The following is an 8,402-nucleotide window of genomic DNA, read 5'->3' as shown; positions in this document are numbered from 1 at the left end:
AAAGTCCCCCGTTGGAGCTCCAGCACCAGGACCATCAGGCGCTGATTGTTCTTCGGTGATATTAAACATGATGGATTGTCTCACTTACCTTAGCATCGGATCAAACGAGACTATGCCAGAGAAATCTTGTTGTGATGGGATAGAGACTGTTTTGAAATTTAACCCACAGTGCATTTGTTCCGGTTTGGTGAGTGCCAACAATATGGGAATCGAATTGAATAACACAAGAGCTCTTGCCACTCCTAAGACTTGCAAACTCTCCATTTCTCCTCCCCACTGCGGTTAGTTTTTATAAGAAAAAAATTATTTTATTTTGTCTCAATTGCTAAGCTAGCTTCTTCTTCTTTTTTTTTTTTTTTTTTTTTTTTTTTTTTTCTTTTTCTGAAAGATTTGGATGTTCATCGTCAGCAATTGGATCCTACCACCGTCGATATATCTATCTACTTGGAAGGGATTGACAATATGCTGTTCGTGTCTGGTAATTTTCCTTGTCCATGAAATCTGACATTTTCTTTTCAGCGCCAAAAAATGTGTGGTCATCTTTTGCTTTATACCAGTTTTGGATCCAGAATTCTTAATGTATTCCCCTGTCATCAGATTTACATCATGATACAAGTAAAGAGGAAGACTTGAAGGCCATACAAGTCTTGCTGAAGCTTCCTTGGACGCAACCTGATTTGTTTGAGAAGACTAATTCTCTAATCAAGTCGAAGTGCTTATCTGTGGGGATATGTGCAAAGCTTCATTTACGTGAGAGTGATTTTGGTATCTTCGATTTGGCTCTTTCTGATGATTCTGAACAAGTGCAAGCTGTTGCTGTTATCTCCATGCCACTGAGCGCTTTTTTCTCTGACTTTGATGTCCTTCCTCATATATTCCAGAAACTAAAGTAAGTTGATGTGAAGAAAATGACAACATGATCCAAGTTCATATTGTTAATTTTACTCACAGTTCCTACTAAAAACATAGCTTAACTGTTCTTTTGTCTTACATTTATAGGGGTTTGTTGAAAACAGAGCATTTGATGGTTAAGAAGACCATTCCACAGTCTCTTGGCTTCTTATCGTGCCTTAATGGATCAATTACTACTGGCTCAGAAAAAACTGCATGCCATTTATTACTACATGAAGATATAAAGAAAGATGAGACTCTGAATTGTCTACTTCGAGGGTTCCAATGTTCAAAGTGTGATGAAATTATCAAAAGGCAAGATGAGAAGCACTTCAGAATGATAATGACTCCGGAGGTGGGGAAGACGGAAATAGGCCATCAGTGTGATTACTCCTATCTTCAGTCCATATATTTTCGCCTTCTCCTTGATGGCTCTCATGAGGAGACTCAACTAGCCTGTGTAGAAGTAATACGAAGAATTCTTGGCCACATTCCCCCAGATATCCTGACCCAGACAAGGAACCAGTGGATAAGTTGCATTAAATATATGTTACTTCATGAAAGTACAGTTGCAAGAGAAGCATTCAGTGCTCAGATCGGTATCTTTGTACAACATCCTATTATGAGCTGTTTGTTTCTTGATGACAATGGTCAGAAGAAAAGCTGCGAGAGGATACTTTTTGATTTGATTGAGGATTCTCTAAGAAAAGCTATGGATCCTCATGTCATCCAGACTCTCTTGGAATCGACAGCTAAAGTTATGGTTTCTGTTGATAGTACCAGTGCGCTGTTCTTGTTTTCACTTTTCCTACTAATTGATCAGCTTGATCATCCCAACTCCATCCGCCGAAAATATGCGACAAGGTTAATAAATCAGTCATGCTACATACATGAAAAAGGAGGATTTATGATGCTACTTTCAAGAGCTGCTGATATTAAAAAGAAGTTATTTGACAATCTATCCGTCAAGCTGACCAGCCGTCCAAATGTCGTAAGAGAATTTGCAGAGGCTGTATTGGGTGTTGAAACTAAAGAGCTTGTGGGGAGAATGGTCCCTGTTGTTCTTCCTAAGCTCTTGGTAGATTGGGAGGAAAATGCTCAAGCAGCGAATACCTTGAACGAACTGGCCAAGTTATTAGACACAGAAGTGGTACCTCTATTAGTAAATTCGCTACCCCAAGTTCTTGCTTTGGCTCTGAATCAAAAAGAAGAGAAGCATCTCCTCGCAGTTTTGCAATTGTATCACTCACAGATTGGTTATGACAGGAAAAAAGATTTTGCTGCTGCATTACCTGCAGTCTTAGATGAGCTCGTATGCTTTGTGGATATTTCTGATACATCAGAGACAAATAGAAGGTATGTACTTGCGTAGCTTCGGACGTTTTAAGCAGAAATTGGTAATTGGAAATAGTATTGGTAATTGGGAAATGGCGATTGTTTGTTGTTTATGACATTCTGTTTGATTTCAATACTTTGCTTATGCAGGATACAGAGACTGCCTGATGCAATAAAGAAGATCTCAAAAGTTTTAACAGATACAGAAGATCTTTCTGAATTCTTACAAAGCTATTTTGCTGGACTCCTTAATAGTATTGACAGAAAAATGCTTCATGCAGACGATAGTTTTCTTCAGGAACAAGCATTGAAATGATAGGACAAGTATCTCAACGCACATCTGCCGAAGCTTATGAAATCTCCATAATAATATAGCTGGTGGCGACTCTTGCTCTCATCTCCCAACTGCAATGCTTGTTCCTGAAGAAACAATTTTTGCAATTATGGATGATGCATTATTAGTTTATTTAATAGTTGACAATTTAAATATTTATAATTTAATTTAGTCTGAAAATATTTAAGCCTATTATGATTATTGTTTGACATTATAATTCTAAACAAAAATTATGATTTTAATCTTTATATTTTTATAAGATAATAGAATTTTTTACGACTTCAATAAACTAATGGTTCATCAAATAAACTACCGTATATGGTATTAAACCAGAAAAATGAAAAACAAAAAGTCACGTCATCGATCTAGCTTTACTGTTGATTGTATATAACCAACAGTCTGAATTTCTTGGGAAAAAGTACACAAATATCATAATTAGAATACTCGTTTTCGCACGTTTCTTTCACGCATCTCTATTCTCTCTCCAGGTCGCTACGGAAGGTTATCAAGATTCCCCTTTCCGACGGACGATGGATTCGACCACTACTCAGCATCGACAAATCCAATACTTACTATTACTTTTTTTATCGTTGCAAGATTTGTTTATTTTATTATAAAATATTGTTTTATACTGTCATACGTTATTTTATGAGCTGCTATCGCGTTACCCATTTCCTCCGGCAAAAATGAAATAAAGTAAGAGAGAGAAAGAGAGTTCCGATTATCAAAACTCAAAAGTGGAGAGAAAGTGAGGGAGAAGAGTGTGAGTGATGTTTGAGTGTGTTACGGTGTGTTGATGTTAAACCGGACCCTTAACGGGCTCCATAAATTATCTTTCGACCTGAATCCGTTTTAAAAACAAAAATTTTTAGATGGGCATACCCATTTAAGCATGTTTATAAATAGGTTTTAATTAATTATCAATAAATAGTCTGATTATTATTTTTTCTGAATTCTCGAACTAAAACAATGATGTTAATGGTTTTTTTAATGTTTATTAAAGTTGTAAAAATTATATTATCTTATAAAAATATAAAGATTAAAATCATAATTTTGTTTTATATATAATTATGATGTCAAACAATAATCATAATACGCTTAAACATTTTCAAACTAAATTAAATTATAAATATTTAAATCAGCAACTATTAAATAAACTAATAGTGCATCATCTACAAATTTTAGTTCTATTCGTGTATATGGTATTAAACCAGAAAAATAAAAAACAAAAAGTCACGTCATCGATCTAGGTGTAAAAAGAATTTACCGTTAATTGTATATAACCAACAGTCTGAGTTTTTTAGAGAAAAATACACAAATATCATAATTAGAATATTCGCATGTTTTTTTTCACGCATCTCTATTCTCTGTCCAGGAAGCTTATCAAGATTCCTCTTTCGGATGGATGATGGATTCGACCACTACACAGCAGCAACAAATCCAATACTTAGTATTACTTCTTTCCTGTTTCTGCTAGGAAGGAAGCAGCTGCAGAAATTATACAAGGAGCACAAAAAAAAAAGTGACGGATGCAAGAATATGTTCGTTCAGTTTACTAGTTTGACTGATGTTTTCAGAGAATTGTGCGACCTTGACACTAATGATGAATCCAACAGTGTCAATATAGCGGCTGCAGTCGAACCCTTGAAAGGAATGATGCCGTTGGATATCATCATACCAGTTAAAAAATCTCTAACCATTAGCCTACCAGCATTGGATATGAACAACAGCGTTTTTGGTTCAGATCTACCAACTATTTCTGGTCTAGTTGATGAAGCCAAGATATTTAAATCCACTACGAAGCCAAAGAAGGTATGTTTTCCCATTTTTCACGTTGAAAGCGTCAACCTAATTCCATATGATTCTCTGCTCTGCTCGCTGCTAATATCACCTAATGTATGCATTATAGTTATACCATACTATAATTACATTTTATCTTCGAGTATCAGTCCTGCAATATGCCTTACCTATAGATTATATTTTGCATCATTCAGGTTATTCTGGTAGGAAGTGATGGTATTGAGTATCCATTTCTCTTCAAGTGCCAACATGATCTCAGGAAAGATGCTCTGATGATGGAATTTGCTGCGATGCTAAACCACTTATTATTCAAAGATCCCGAAAGCAGGCGAAGGAAGCTATATATCCGCACCTTTGCAGTAGTTCCTCTGACCAAGGACAGTGGTATATTGGAGTGGGTGAAACATACACGTGGACTCAGAAGTATTCTAGACGATTTATACTTTTCTTGTGGGAGTTTTGGTCGGAAGAGAACAGATTCTCTAATTCGAAGAATGTATAACCACTGTGAACTTGGGAAGAAGTCTGAGATGCTGAAGACCAAGATCCTCCCTATGCTCCCTCCAGTTTTCCATAAATGGTTCTTGACAACGTTTCCTGAACCAACTGCTTGGTTTAGGGCACGTGTAGCTTATGCTCGCACCACAGCAGTTTGGTCCATGGTTGGGCACACTGTTGGGCTTGCTGACCGCCATGGAGAAAATATACTCTTCGACTCCACTTCAGGGGATTGTGTTCATGTAGACTTCGATTGCGTATTTGACAGTCAGTTACTACAGCCTATGCATGAGATGGTGCCGTTCAGGTTGAACCAGGCAAGCAACTTGTTTCTGTGTGCTCTGTTTTTTATGTATTCCTCCGTTATATCAAATGACTTGTAAAAGTTGGTTTGCCAAACCACAGAACATGATCGGTGGTTTGGGCATCACTGGATATGAGGGCATCTTCAAGAGGGTATGTGAAATCACTCTCACAGTGTTGAGGACACATAGGGAGACATTGATGAGCATCCTGGAGTCTATCATCCACGATCCTTTTGTGGTGGAGTGGAGATACACACGTGCTCGGCAGGTTTGAATAATCTCTCGTTGCCCCCTTTTCATTATTTTTTGGTTTATTGTTTTTTGTTCTCTTTAGTCAACGCTATTTTTTATTTATTTTTTCTTTTTGGCAATTACCTCTCTAGTTACAAGAGCCCGAGATCATACGCTGCATTAACGCGAAGCTAGTGGTTAATGATGCTTCGACAGAAGACCAAACTAGCCGGTTGATTGCAGATGCAGTCTCCATCAAACATCTTGCGGGGATGTTCGATGGATGGAAGCCCTGGTACTAACCAGGTAAGTCATATATATTCTCTCTTTTAAACATAATATTGGGCTTAAAAATAATAAAATTAATATACTTTTACATTTTATTTTCTACTAAAAATAGCATTTTATGCACATCATTCAACCTATATAGCAAATAATTCTAAACCTGTTTATTTTCAATTTTTACATATTTTATAAATAATAACCTTGTAAAACCTTTTAAAAACCTTATAAAAGCTTACTAAATTCTTATAAATATTTATTTATATGGTTTTATAAGGTATTTAAAAGATTCTATAAAAATGACGTTTTTCGCCAAAATTTTCGAATTAATTCTTTTTGACAGAAAAAGTTTTGGCACAAAATTTCATTTTTTGCAAGAAAGTTTTTGAGTTTTGGCGAAAAATTCAATTTTTCATTTTGTTGAAATATTTATTTTTCAAATAAGGATAAAATGGTTATTAAAAATAAAAAGGTTAAAATTGAAAATGACTAAAAATATGAGTATTTTTTTAAAAGTGTATATATTCTAAAATGGGCCTTTCTAAACAATTTCTTCACATTTTTCACAAAATTGAGTAACATATCCATTTTAAAAATTCATATCACAACATATGTATTAAAAAATCTAATTTATTTATCATACATATTATATGATAATTCAAAATAAATTGAAAATGAAAACAAAGTTTTAAATCTTAACAAATCTTTAATAATTTAAAATATAAAAGATGATATAGTCAGATATCAAATCTTATTTTTTAAATTGTGATTGGTTAATAAGTTTCAGATATTTATTAGTAGTTTTTGTCCATATATAATTATATTTAGAGATAGAATTAAAGTGAATTATTTTTTTGGAAACTTATAACTATTTAAAATACTTAATCTACATTTAGTAAAGGTCTTTTCAATTAATAGTAGGGATGCTTTTGAATTTTTTTTTTATCCAGAATTTCATATATTTTATGTTGTAAAACAAAATTTTAAAATGTTGTATTAGTTTATGTATTGTGATGTTGTTTATAGTTATAGTTAATTATATATATATCCTATGTTATAATTTCAATGTATGTCATACAACAAGGCTTGAGTTTCATTATAAGACATCAATATATAACTTTATAAAATATTAATGTAATGTTTAAATCTATCATAGCCGATAAAGCGAGTTTTGTGAGTGGTGGCCTGGTGGGTTATTGGTTTGGTCCCTTTGCTGCTCCATTAGGTTTTAGAGCTCTCATTCTTCCTCTTCCATGTGCTTCAAGGCGTTTGCTATCGCCTCAAGTAGATTCAGTTCTTGCTTTGGTGAGTTAGTACGTTGTGATGTTGGTTTCATGCTGCTGCCTAGTTTGTTTGTCTTGTTTTTGGGTGTTGCGATCGTTGCGCTCGATCTTCTCCCCGCCTCTTAAGGAGCTTCAAAGGCTATGGCCAGTCTCCTGATCTCCTTTGTGTCTCCGGTTCACGCTTTCAAGTTTTCAGTTGGTGCCGCTAATTTGCTCATCCGTTGTGTCTGGTTGATAACCATTTCTCTGTTTGGATTAATTGGGGTTAGGTGATTTCCTCGTCTAAGTAAGTTTTTGCTCTCTCTTCTTAGTGAATCTATTAACAACTCGTATAAGTGGGGTGGGAGGGTACGGTGGACGTGGTTTCTTGAGGTGAGACAAGACGAAAGAGGAGGAGCTATACAAACTCAGAAAGGCCAACAACTGGACCTTTTTATCGAAACCCCATATAACAACGAAACTTATCATTCAATCCAAAGTTAATTTTAAAAAATAAATAAATATCCGAAAAACCAGTTTCTAATTTCAAAAGGTACAACGTACTACACAATAATAAAAGGTGAAGTTAATATAAAAAAAAGGAAAATGAAAAATTTTCTAGTAATAAAGATTATATTATAAAACCCTAAAAGGCTAAAACTATTTGGCCGCCTCCTCCGAACTCCTAAGCAATGCATCGATCGATAATGCCGGAAAAAAAGAGAAGAAGGAAAGAAGCGAAGATGGAGAAAACTTTTGTCATGATCAAGCCCGACGGTGTCCAGAGGCGACTAGTACGTTTCCCTTATTTCTTCCTTTTTGTTTTAATGTTAAGTGTGATGCAAAGGATTAAAAATATTGCACCTCATGCAAGTGTTTCAGTTATATTGCTTTGCTTGACAAATATTACATATGTTGTTTGGTGTTTCAGATCCCTGAAATTATCAGAAGGTTTGAAGAGAAGCGTTTCAGTTTGAAGGGTAATTTGATTCAATTCCTAAACTCTTGCTTGAGTGATTTTTTGGAATTAAAAAACAAAAAAAAAATGATTATTTGACTCAGTCAAGTACTGAATCGATCGTAGGAGTGGATGTACAGGCATGAAGCTGATGAATGTTGAGCGGGGTCTTGCTGAGAAGCACTACGAGGACCTGTCTGACAAGAAAGTATTATTCAGGCGTCTAGTTGATTACATTGTGTCTTCAGGGCCTGTTGTTGCAATGATATGGGAGGGGAAGAAAGTTGTGGAGACAGTTGGAGAGATGATTGGACCCTTAAGCCCATCAGACTGCTACGCTGCAACCATCCGTAGGGATTTTGGTATTGACAAGATCAGGAACGTTATCCATGGGAGCTAGTGACTCTGTCGACATTGCAAACAAGGAGATTGCATTGTGGTTCCCAGAAGGACCTCTCAACTGGGACCCAAAAATCAACAATTATTGGAACCAGTTCGATTGTTGA

The 8,402-nt window shown here is 35.3% G+C and overlaps 2 pseudogenes; both read left to right on the top strand.

The window, feature by feature from the left end:
- LOC104714957 overlaps positions 1–5,696 on the top strand; it is a 7,938-nt pseudogene extending 2,242 nt beyond the window's left edge.
- LOC104714956 lies at positions 7,682–8,402 on the top strand (annotated as a pseudogene).

Source organism: Camelina sativa, chromosome 9, assembly GCF_000633955.1.
Source record: "Camelina sativa cultivar DH55 chromosome 9, Cs, whole genome shotgun sequence".
In the NCBI taxonomy this organism is placed as follows: domain Eukaryota; kingdom Viridiplantae; phylum Streptophyta; class Magnoliopsida; order Brassicales; family Brassicaceae; genus Camelina; species Camelina sativa.
This window is presented reverse-complemented; position numbering and strand designations above follow the sequence as displayed.